Source organism: Lipotes vexillifer, unplaced genomic scaffold, assembly GCF_000442215.2.
Source record: "Lipotes vexillifer unplaced genomic scaffold, Lipotes_vexillifer_v1.1 scaffold647, whole genome shotgun sequence".
Classification (NCBI taxonomy): Eukaryota; Metazoa; Chordata; class Mammalia; order Artiodactyla; family Lipotidae; genus Lipotes; species Lipotes vexillifer.
Window position 1 is genome coordinate 967,172 of NW_006793865.1, and position 12,994 is coordinate 980,165.

Below are 12,994 nucleotides of genomic sequence, written 5' to 3' on the forward strand. Positions count from 1 at the left end.
CTGAAGCTTCGAGATCACTTCCATTATTTCTTCACCCACCGCCAAAACATTCATTTGGCTCTAAAAGTATTGAAGACATCCCTTAGGGCATCTGTCCAGGCTGCAGTCCCATATTCCTTCTCTGAGCACTGCTTCATCCTGGAGGTGAGCCCCAGAAAGCCATGTTTATTCAATATGACATCACTTCTGTTATTGCACTAGGAACAGACAATCAGATTCTCTTTCACGGAAATTTGAATTGGGTCAAAGATGCTGGTAGCCTCTGCCGGTCATTTGAACTGAAGTGATGTAAGCATGTGAGTTATGGGGAGGATTGTCTTATACCACATTCATGGGGAGCAGACAAGTCTGTTGCACGGAGAGAAAAGGATGAGGCAGATATGCAGAGAGAAGCTCAGGTGAGCAAGTATATGACAGGGACTGGAGTTGTGTGATGGAGACTAGGAAACTTGTAGCTCTAGCTCCTGGTAGATTTTCATTCCTGGTTCCAGCCCTTGGGGAGACCCATCTGTTCATTCTGCCCTTGAGTTCCTCCAGATCCCTTTGCTTTTAGGTTACCTTACTCCCTGGGGCTTATACTCATTTAAGTGGTTTTCTGTTATTTGTATCTAAAACCGCCTTGGCCAAGGCAAAGCTAAAATTCAAACCCTTGGCTTGATATTCAGCATCATGCCCAATTTGGCCCTCATGTATTATGTTCATTTTCATGTCCCCCTGCCATCATACATGGAGCTTCATTCATACCATTCTGCCTTCTTTCCTCCTCTCACACCTTATATTTCTTATATTTTTGTTTCATTCCTTATTTCACATTATTTCCTCTACTTAAAATACTCTCTTTCTCTTCTTGGCCTACTTGAACCCTACACACTTTTAAAAGTCAACTCAAGTTTGCCTTTCTAAGTGAAGTCTTCCATAAGCTTCCCAGCCCACAACAATTTCTCCTTCCTTTAAACTTCTATAGTGATTTTTCTTTCTGTTAACAACTGGTTTGATGTAACAAGAGCTTGTAGTAATGGAGAAAAATAGGTTGGCTTCAGAGAAACACCTCGATGACAGATACTCTAGCACCAGAGTTTGGAAATAATGTGAGAGACCAAGGAATATATCCCAGGATGTCAGAACATAGGGGTGGTACCAAAAATATCTTCAAGTATTACCTTTAATAAAATAATATCCTATTAATATGTTGGAAAACATGAAACATGCACGTTCATATGACATTTATTATTTAGCTTTCTCAACAGCACCTACATTGAGTATGATAAAGCAATTAGATGAGAGGAGACAGAGATGGAGAAACAAGAGGATATAAAGGAGAGGATGGACACTGTGGCATTGGAGAAGATGCAGACGGTACAGAGAGGAGAGGACAGAGAGGACGAGAAAGAGGTGAGGAGATAGTGAAGTGTCCTCCTTCCTTTTCCTTTCAGGCAAAATCAACTTTAACCCCGAGTCTCTGACACTACTTCCTCTCTCAAGAAGAGAAAGGTTAGGAGAAGTTATGAAGATGAAGTAAATACAGAACAGTAGGATGACAAGGAAGACCAGGACCACTTCTTCCCCTAGGCAAGGGAGACTTAGAATCCCTCACCTTTGACCCAGGGTGGGATATTCCAGTCTTTACGACAAGAATTAACCTGTAAGTACAAATTAGTATTTTTCGTAATGAATATGTGAATCCTTATAGCCCTGCCCACTCAACAACATTCACTCAACAAACATTTATTGTACTTTCTATTATCAGATGGTTCATTAACATATGGATTAGTCACAGCCGTCTCCTGTGGCATATTGTAGAAGAACACAGTCTGATAACACTGGCGGTAAATAGCACGCAGCCATAGGCATTTTGATAAGGCTGAGTCTTTGACTCACCACTGACCTCTGGTCCATGAGAGCTTCCCACCCTTGTCTGCCCCTGGGATTTTCGGAGGCTGATGCTCCCTGACTTGGGTCCTTTTTTTCTCTCAGTATGCCATGCTTTTAAAAGTTTAAGATAACCAACACGCTTCAGCTTCTCTCCCTGTTGCCATCTAGAGACAGCACTCTAGGGAGTTTGAAGCCCAGAACATATCACCCTTTGTGTCTATTTCCCCTCTTCCAACATCTTTCTTCAGTTGTATCAGAATATCAAAGGCACTCTCACAGGGAAAAGATGTTCCACACTGGTTTCAGCTCTGCTCATGGGAGGTTGAAAAGATCACTGCATTTCATTTGTTCTTTCTTCCAGTCTAAACCCATGTGGAGACCAACTCTGTACCAAGTGTTGACCTTGAGTAGCCCATAGCCTCATGGAAAAACAACCTGGAAGCCTGGCTTCAAGATGGTGGAAGAGTAAGAGGCGGAGATCACCTTCCTCCCCACAAATACATCTACACGTGGAACAACTCCTACAGAACACCTACTGAACGCTGGCAGAAGACCTCAGACCTCCCAAAAGACAAGAAACTCCCCACGTACCTGGGTAGGGCAAAAGAAAAAACAGAGACAAAAGAATAGGGACTGCACCGCACCAGTGGGAGGGAGCTGTGAAGGAGGAAAGGTCTCCACACACTAGGAAGCCCCTTCACGGGCGGAGACTGCGGGAGGCGGAGCGGGGAGCTTCGGATCCGCGGAGGACAGCGCAGCAACAGGGGCGCGGAGGGCAAAGCGGAGAGATTCCCGCACAGAGGATCGGCGCCGACCGGCGCTCACCAGCCCGAGAGGCTCGTGTGCTCGCCCGCCTGGGCGGGCGGGGCTGGGAGCTGAGGCTCAGGCTTCGGTTGGAGCGCAGGGAGAGGACTGGGGTTGGAGGAGTGAACACAGCCTTAAGGGGTTAGTGCGCCACGGCTGGCCGGGAGGGAGTCCGGGGAAAAGTCTGGAGCTGCCGAAGAAACAAGAGACTTTTTCTTGCCTCTTTGTTTCCTGGTGCGCGAGGAGAGGGGATTAAGAGCGCTGCTTAAAGGAGCTCCTGAGACGGGCGCGAGGCGCGGACCCTAGAGACAGGCATGAGACGCTAAGGCCGCTGCTGCCGCTACCCAGAAGCCTGTGTGCGAGCACACGTCACTCTCCACACCTCCCCTTCCGGGGAGCCTGTGCAGCCCGCCACTGCCAGGGTCCCGGGATCCAGGGACAACTTCCCCGGGAGAACGCACGGCGCGCCTCAGGCTGGTGCAACGTCACGCTGGCCTCTGCCGCCGCAGGCCCGCCCCGCACTCCGTGCCCCTCACTACCCCTGGCCTGAGTGCGCCAGAGCCCCCGAATCAGCGGCTCCCTTAACCCCGTCCTGTCTGATTGAAGAACAGACGCCCTCAGGCGACCTACCCGCAGAGGCAGGTCCAAATCCAAAGCTGAGCCCTGGGAACTGTGCGAACAAAGAAGAGAAACGGAAATCTCTCGCAGCGGCCTCAGGAGCAGCGGATTAAAGCTCCACAAACAACTTGATGTACCCTGCATCTGTGGAATACCTGAACAGACAACGAATCATCCCAAATTGAGGAGGTGGACTTTGGGAGCATCGATATATATATATATTTTTTCCCTTCTTCTCTTTTTGTGTATGTGTATGCTTCTGTGTGTGATTTTGTCTGTATAGCTTTGCTATTACCATTTGTACTAGGGTTCTGTCTGTCCCCCCTCTTTTTATTAAGTATAGTTTTTAGCACTTGTTATCATTGGTGGATTTGTTTTTTGGTTTGGTTGGTCTTTTTTTTATTACTTTAAATTTTTTTAACAATTATTTTTTATTTTAATAACTTTATTTTACTTTACTTTATTTTATTTTATCTTCTTCTTTCTTGCTTGCTTTTTTTTTTTCTCCCTTTTATTCTGAGCCATGTGGATGACAGGCTCTTGGTGCTCCAGCCAGATGTCAGGGCTGTGCCTCCGAGGTGGGAGAGCCAACTTCAGGACACTCTCTCCACGAGAGACCTCCCAGCTCCACATAATATCAAATGGCAAAAACCTCCCAGAGATCTCCATCTCAATGCCAAGGCGCAGCTCCACTCAACGACCAGCAAGCTACAGTGCAGGACACCCTATGCCAAACAACTAGCAAGACAGGAACACATCGATTGGCAGAGAGGCTGTGTAAAATCATAATAAGGTCATAGACACCCCAAAACACACCACCAGACGTGGACCTGCCCACCAGAAAGACAAGATCCAGCCTCATCCACCAGAACACAGACACTAGCCCTCTCCACCAGGAAGCCTACACAACCCACTGAACCAACCTTAGCCACTGGGGACAGACACCAAAAACAACGGGAAATACGAACCTGCAGCCTGCAAAAAGGAGACCCCAAACACAGCAAGTGAAGAAAAATGAGAAGACAGAAAAACACACTGCAGATGAAGGAGCAAGATAAAAACCCACCAGACCTACCAAATAAAGAGGAAATAGGCAGTCTACCTGAAAAAGAATTCAGAATAATGATAGTAAAGATGATCCAAAACCTGGGAAATAGAATGGAGAAAATACAAGAAACGTTTAACAAGGACCTAGAAGAACTAAAGAGCAAACAAACAGTGATGAACAACACAATAAATTGAATTAAAAATTCTCTGGAAGGGATCAATAGCAGAATAACTGAGGCAGAAGAACGGATAAGTGACCTGGAAGATAAAATAGTGGAAATAACTACTGCAGAGCAGAAGAAAGAAAAAAGAATGAAAAGAATTGAGGACAGTCTCAGAGACCTCTGGGTCAACATTAAACGCACACACGTTCGAATTATAGGGGTCCCAGAAGAAGAAGAGAAAAAGAAAGGGACTGAGAAAACATTTGAAGAGATTGTAGTTGAAAACTTCCCTAATATGGGAAAGGAAATAGTTAATCAAGTCCAGGAAGCACAGAGAGTCCCATACAGGAAAAATCCAAGGAGCAACATGCCAAGACACATATTAATCAAACTATCAAAAATTAAATACAAAGAAAAATTATTAAAAGCAGCAAGGGAAAAACAACAAATAACATGCAAGGGAACCCCCATAAGATTTACAGCTAATCTTTCAGCAGAAACTCTGCAAGCCAGAAGGGAGTGGCAGGACATATTTAAAGGGATGAAGGAGAAAAACCTACAACCAAGATTACCCTACCCAGCAAGGATCTCATTCAGATTTGATGGAGAAATTAAAACCTTTACAGACAAGCAGAAGCTAAGAGATTTCAGCACCACCAAACCAGCTTTACAACAAATGCTAAAGGAACTTCTCTAGGCCGGAAACACAAGAGAAGGAAAAGACCTACAATAACAAAGCCAAAACAATTAAGAAAATGGAAATAGGAACATACATATCAAAAATTACCTTAAATGTAAATGGATTAAATGCTTCAACCAAAAGACATAGACTGGCTGAATGGATACAAAAACAAGACCCATATATATGCTGTCTATGAGAGACCCACTTCAGACCTAAGGACACATACAGACTGAAAGTGAGGGGATGGAAAAAGATATTTCATGCAAATGGAAATCAAAAGAAAGCTGGAATAGCTATTCTCATATCAGACAAAATAGACTTTAAAAAAAAGAATATTACAAGAGACAAAGAAGGACATTACATAACGATCAAGGGATCAATCCAAGAAGAAGATATAACAATTGTAAATATTTATGCACCTAACATCGGAGCACCTCAATACATAAGGCAAATACTAACAGCCATAAAAGGGGAAATCGACAGTAACACAATAATAGTGGGGGACTTTAACACCCACTTTCACCAATGGACAGATCATCCAAAATGAAGATAAGTAGGGAAACACAAGCTTTAAGTGATACATTAAACAAGATGAACTTAATTGATATTTACAGGACATTCCATCCAAAAACAACAGAATACACATTCTTCTCAAGTGCTCATGGAACATTCTCCAGGATAGATCATATCTTGGGTCACAAATCAAGCCTTGGTAAATTTAAGAAAATTGAAATTGTATCAAGTATCTTTTCTGAGCACAACGCTATGAGACTAGATATCAATTACAGGAAAAAATCTATAAAAAACACAAACACATGGACGCTAAACAATACACTACTTAATAACCAAGATATCACTGAAGAAATCAAAGAGGAAATCAGAAAATACTTAGAAACAAATGACAATGAAAACACGACAACCCAAAACCTATGGGATGCAGCAAAAGCAGTTCTAAGAGGGAAGTTTATAGCAATGCAATCCTACATTAAGAAACATCTCAAATAAACAACCTAACCTTATGCCTAAAGCAATTAGAGAATGAAGAACAAATAAACCCCAAAGTTAGCAGAATGAAAGAAATCATAAAGATCAGGTCAGAAATAAATGAAACAGAAATGAAGGAAACGATAGCAAAGATCAATAAAACTAAAAGCTGGTTCTTTGTGAAGATAAACAAAATTAATAAGCCATTAGGCAGACTCATCAAGAAAAAAAGGGAGAAGACTCAAATCAATAGAATCAGAAATGAAAAAGGAGAAGTAACAACTGACACTGCAGGAATACAAAGGACCATGAGAGGTTACTACAAGCAACTCTATGCCAATAGAATGGACAACTTGGAAGAAATGGACAAATTCTTAGAAATACACAACCTTCCGAGACTGAACCAGGAAGAAATAGAAAATATGAACAGACCAATCACAAGCACTGAAGTTGAAACTGTGATTAAGAATCTCCCAACAAACAAAAGCCCAGGACCAGATGGCTTCACAGGCAAATTCTATCAAACATTTAGAGAAGAGGTAACACCTATCCTTCTCAAACTCTTCCAAAATATAGCAGAGGGAGGAACACTCCAAAGCTCATTCTCCGAGGCCACTATCACCCTGATACCAAAACCAAACAAAGATGTCACAAGGAAAGAAAACTACAGGTCAATATCATTGATGAACATAGATGCAAAAATCCTTGACAAAATACCAGCAAACAGAATCCAACAGCAGATTAAAGGGATCATACACCATGATCAAGTCAGATTTATCCCATGAAAGCAAGGATTCTTCAATATACACAAATAAATCAATGTGATACACCATATTAACAGATTGAAGGAGAAAAATCACATGATCATCTCAATAGATGCAGAGAAAGCTTTCAACAAAATTCAACACCCATTTATGATAAAAACCCTCCAGAAAGTAGGCATAGAGGGAACTTTCCTCAACATAATAAAGGCCATATATGACAAACCCATAGCCAACATCGTCCTCAATGGTGTAAAACAAACCATTTCCACTAAGGTCAGGAACAAGACAAGGTTGCCCACTCTCACCACTATTATTCAACATAGTTTTGGAAGTTTTAGCCACAGCAATCAGAGAAGAAAATGAAATAAAGGGAATCCAAATCAGAAAAGAAGAAGTAAAGCTGTCACTGTTTGCAGATGACATGATACTATACATACAGAATCCTAAAGATGCTACCAGAAACCTACTAGAGCTAATCAATGAATTTGGTAAAGTAGCAGGATACAAAATTAATGCACAGAAATCTCTGGCATTCCTATACACTAGTGATGAAAAATCTGAAAGTGAAATTAAGAAAACACTCCCATTTACCACTGCAACAAAAAGAATAAAATATCTAGGAATAAACCTACCTAAGGAGACAAAAGACCTGTATGCAGAAAATTATAAGACACTGATGAAAGAAATTAAAGATGATACAAATAGATGGAGAGATATACCATGTTCTTGGATTGGAAGAATCAACATTGTGAAAATGACTCTACCACCCAAAGCAATCTACAGATTCAGTGCAATCCCTATCAAACTACCACTGGCATTTTTCACGGAACTAGAACAAAAAAGTTCACAATTTGTATGGAAACACAAAAGACCCCGAATAGCCAAAGCAATCTTGAGAAAGAAAAACTGAGCTGGAGGAATCAGGTTCCCTGACTTCAGACTATACTACAAAGCTACAGTAATCAAGACAGTATGCTACTGGCACAAAAACAGAAATATAAATCAGTGGAACAGGATAGAAAGCCCAGAGATAAACCCAAGCACATTTGGTCACCTTATCTTTGATAAAGGAGGCGAGAATATACAATAGAGAAAAGACAGCCTCTTCAATAAGTGGTGCTGGGAAAACTGCATAGCTACATGTAGAAGAATGAAATTAGAACACTCCCAAAAACCATACACAAAAATAAACTCTGAATGGGTTAAAGACCTAAATGGAAGGCTAGACAATATCAAACTCTTAAAGGAAAATATAGGAACAACACTGTATGACATAAATCACAGCAAGATCCTTTTTGACCCACCTCCTAGAGAAATGGAAATAAAAACAAAAATAAACAAATGGGGCCTAATGAAACTTAAAAGCTTTTAGAGAGCAAGGGAAACCATAAACAAGATGAAAAGACAACCCTCAGAATGGGAGAAAATATTTGCAAATGAAGCAACTGACAAAGGATTAACCTCCAAAATTTATAAGCAGCTCATGCATCTCAGTATCAAAAAAACAAACAATCCAATCCAAAAATGAGCAGAAGACCTAAATAAACATTTGTCCAAAGATATACAGATTGCCACCAAACACATGAACGAATGTTCAACATCATTAATCATTAGAGAAATGCAAATCAAAACTACAATGAGATATCATCTCACACTGGTCAGAATGGCCATCATCAAAAAATCTACAAACAATAAATGCTGGAGAGGGTGTGGAGAAAAGGGAACCCTCCTGCACTGTTGGTGGGAATGTAAATTGATACAGCCACTATGGAGAACAGTATGGAGGTTCCTTAAAAAACTACAAATAGAACTACCATGTGACTCAGCAATCTCACTACTGGGCATATATGCTGAGAAAAGCGTAATTCAAAAAGAGTCATGTACCACAATGTCCATTCAGCTCTACTTACAATAGCCAGTACATGGAAGCAACCTAAGTGTCCATCAACAGATGAGTGGCTAAAGAAGATGTGGCACGTATATGGAAAAGAATATTACTTAGCCATAGAAAGAAACGAAATTGAGTTATTTGTAGTGAGGTGAATGGACCTAGAGTCTGTCATACATAGTGAAGTAAGTCAGAAAGAAGAAAACAAATACCGTATGGTAACACACGTATATGGAATTAAAAAAACAAAGTTCTGAAGAACCTAGGGACAAGATGGGAATAAAGACACAGACCTACTAGAGAATGGACTTGAGGATATGGGGAGGGGGATGGGTAACCTGGGACAAAGTGAGAGAGTGGCATGGACATATATACACTACCAACTGTAAAATAGATAGCTAGTGGGAAACAGCCGCATAGCACAGGGAGATCAGCTCGGTGCTTTGTGACCACCTAGAGGGGTGGGATAGGGAGGATGGGAGGGAGGAAGATGCAAGAGGGAAGAGATATGGGGACATAGGTATATGTATAACTGATTCACTTTGTTATAAAGCAGAAACTAACACACCATTGTAAAGCAATTATACTCCAATAAAGATGTGTAAAAAAAAAGAAAAGAAAAGAAAAACAACCTGGAAAAAGTATTAATCATATAGAGGAATAATAGCCTCTTTGTTTCTAGAACTACTTATACGAATAGAGCTGCCATCTCTCTCACCTTCCTATTTCCCGCCCCCCCCCCCCAATATCTGTTCTAATTCTCTTACTTCATTGTATTTTAGAGATGGCATTAACTAGCATTTTAAAGGTGGGTATACTGGCTGTGTATGTGTGTGTGTCTTGTAATTTGTAAACAAGGGAGAGGTGCTCTAATTTAATGGTTCATTTTTAAGAAAACCTGTCCCTTAGCTCATAGATTTTGCTCCATTCAATCCCTTTAGATTCCAGCCAAACATATAAGTCCCATTTATTATTTTTTTAATTTTATAAATTTATTTATTTATTTATTTATGTCTGTGTTCAGTCCTCATTGCTGCACACGGTCTTTCTCTAGTTGCGGCGAGCGGGGGACCACTCCTTGTTGTGGTGCACGGGCTTCTCACTGCGGTGGCTTCTCTTGTTGCAGAGCACGGGCTCTAGGTGCACGGGCCCCAGCAGTTGTGGCACACAGGCTCAGCAGTTGCGGCACACAGGCTCTAGAGCACAGGCTCAGTAGTTGTGGCACATGGGCTTAGCTGCATCGTGGCATGTGGGATCTTCCCGGCCCAGGGCTCAAACCCGTGTCCCCTGCCTTGGCAGGCAGACCGTCAAGCACTGCTCCACCAGGAAAGCCCCAAGGCCCATTTCTTAGCCTTCCTTCTTCCACCTGAGAAATTACCATGTGCTGCCTGTTTGGGAGACATCTTTGATTCAGGATATACTTCTACTCAAGGAATGATCAGGAAGCATCTCCAAAGGTGGTACATATTATTAGGCTGCCATCAGGATGCACGGGAAGCAGTCCTGCCTTCCCTGATGCCTGGCACAGTCATTTCTTCCTTAAATGGACAAACCTACATTCTGTTTTGACTCCTTCACCCTCTGTCAAGGTCACAGCACACCTACTGGGTATAAAATGTTACCTTGAGGAGGTAATCATTCTGGGAGCTTCTTTGCATTTTCAGTTTTGTAGACTTAAGATCCTGGAAAAGTTGTGCATCATTCCTCAAGTCATACCAAATTTGGTATGGTGTTCCTGGACAAATCCTTTAACTGTAGGATTTTAGCTGCCAGTTCTTCTGAGTTTATATGATTCACTGTCCAAATCCAAGTCACAGTTCTGTGATGAAATAAGAAACATTTTTTTCCCCCAAGGCTCAGATACCATAGATATGACTGAAACATTCACAGAAGGGTCAGTTCCAATCCCATCACATGTTGATCAACTCAGCCTAGAATCACAAGGCAGGAAATTTTAGGCTCAAAGAGGTATTGGCTCGATACCTAACACATACCAGCTCTTTGGCAGGTATTTATTAATTGATTAGCAGTGTCTTAACACCAGATGCCATCTTTTAAGAGTCTCATTTCCTTTTAGCTAGTTGTTGATGAGTTTATGTCTGATACAAAAAGAAATTGCCAATTACAGAGTGACATCAATGATTTGAAAAATAAAGTGAGCCCTCCCTCCCAGACTGGCTACATAATTTGTGGAACCCTCTACAAAAAGATGCAGGACTCTTTTGTTCAAAAATTACTAAGAATTTCAAAATGGCAACTGAAGAGTATTAAACCAAGTGTGGTGTCCCTAATAAGGACAGATCACACACTTGTGAAGCTGGCCCACCCCTCTTGCCCCTTTTGATTGGTACGTATGAGTGCCTACAATTTGTCAGTCATGGTGCTTATCCTTATCATATACATCATCTTCTATTATTCCCATAGCAACCGTATGAGTCTGGGAGATTTCTTAACTGACTCAGGATCATACACAAAAGATTGTATACAGTGTCAGTTTTTTCCCACCAGAAAGAATGTATATCAGTTCTGAACGATGTGTTTCACATAGGCTGTCTTGTACAATTTCTTCTCATCTTGTTATGTAGATAATAATCATTAACACAAACTGAGAACTTGAAGGTGTCAGGCAATGTTCTAGTTGTTTTACATGCCTTCACACGTTTGATACCTAGTGGTGCATTCATGCTGCTTTGGTTAAGATTTGGCAGAAGACAGAAAGCCCAACTCAGAGGATTAGCTGAAGAGATTTTAACGAAGGGACTGCTTTCAGAGGTGTGGATAGGATGAAGGGGATCTTCAAGAAATATGGATATGTCTGGAACTAGCAAACACAGGAAACTTATAGCATTTCAGGCTGGAAGGAGCAGAGGGAGGGAGGACAGAGTCACCAGACAAAGTTACATCTTCAGTCATGGCAGGCGGGCCACTTGTCAGATACAGCGGTCAAGGAAGACAGTCCTTGCCAAATCCTGGTAAGGAGGGAGGGTGTGGAGGCTAAAGGTTTCAACCCCCTTTCCTGTTGCCCTCAAATCTCCTGCCCAAGGCCTCCCTGTGGCCCGACTCAAGAGAGCCCAGGGGGCTGAAGTCCATAGAGCTTAGGGTCCTAGAACATGGATCAGGATAAAGAATGGCAAGGGCAACTGGAGAAAAACAGAATAATTATTATCTCCCTTTTACAAATGAAATGGAGACACAGAGCGCCTAAGTAACTTGCTCCAAATCACCCAGGTAACAACTAGCAGAGCCAGGATTCAAACTCATGAAGTCTCAAGACACCACTATGTTCTAAAACATATTCTCAAATGTACCCATAAACTCTCTGCTACTAAACATGTTGGTTTGGAATATTGTCATCAGGGAAATCCAGCCTGAACAAATAAAACTGAATTTTAATTTTTAAAAATGTGTGCAGTTGGATTACCTTCAAGATGAAGAATAATTAGGACGAGGATTGCAAAGCATTTCCTGGGAGACGATTTGGGGGAAGCTTGGTTTAAGAAAGGAGAGGGGTGGCTTGCAGTAAGTTGTGTTAATTTCAAAGGAAATGAGTAATTCTGAAACGGTGTCAAGAGCACTTGAAAAGTTCGATTTCTTAATAGGGTACATACTCTTCCCAATTTATATTCCTTGTAGCTTGTTTAGATCACGCATTAATTCAAGGGCTATGTAATGAGAGACTCCTACGTGTCTGCTGTTGTTCTAGGTGCTGGCACACAGCTACAGACACAACAAATAAAATCTCTACTCTGGAGGCGCTTAATCTCTAGTGGCAGGAGACAGATGATAAACAAATAATGAATAAATATCTTATAGTGCTATGAGGAAGATTAAAACAGAATAAGAAGATAGAGGGTGACAGGGGAAGGAGAAAGATGTTATTTAATAGAGAATGATCAAGAAAGTCACTCTGACAAGGAGACATTTGAGCAGAGAACTGAAGGAAACCTCTGTTTCATTGATGGTGCAAAAGTGAACTTTAGGGCTTCCCTGGTGGCGCAGTGGTTGACAATCCGCCTGCCGATGCAGGGGACACGGGTTCGTGCCCCAGTCCGGGAAGATCCCACATGCCACGGAGCAGCTGGGCCCGTGAGCCATGGCCGCTGAGCCTGCGCGTCCGGAGCCTGTGCTCCACAATGGGAGAGGCCACGGCAGTGAGAGGCCCGCGTACCGC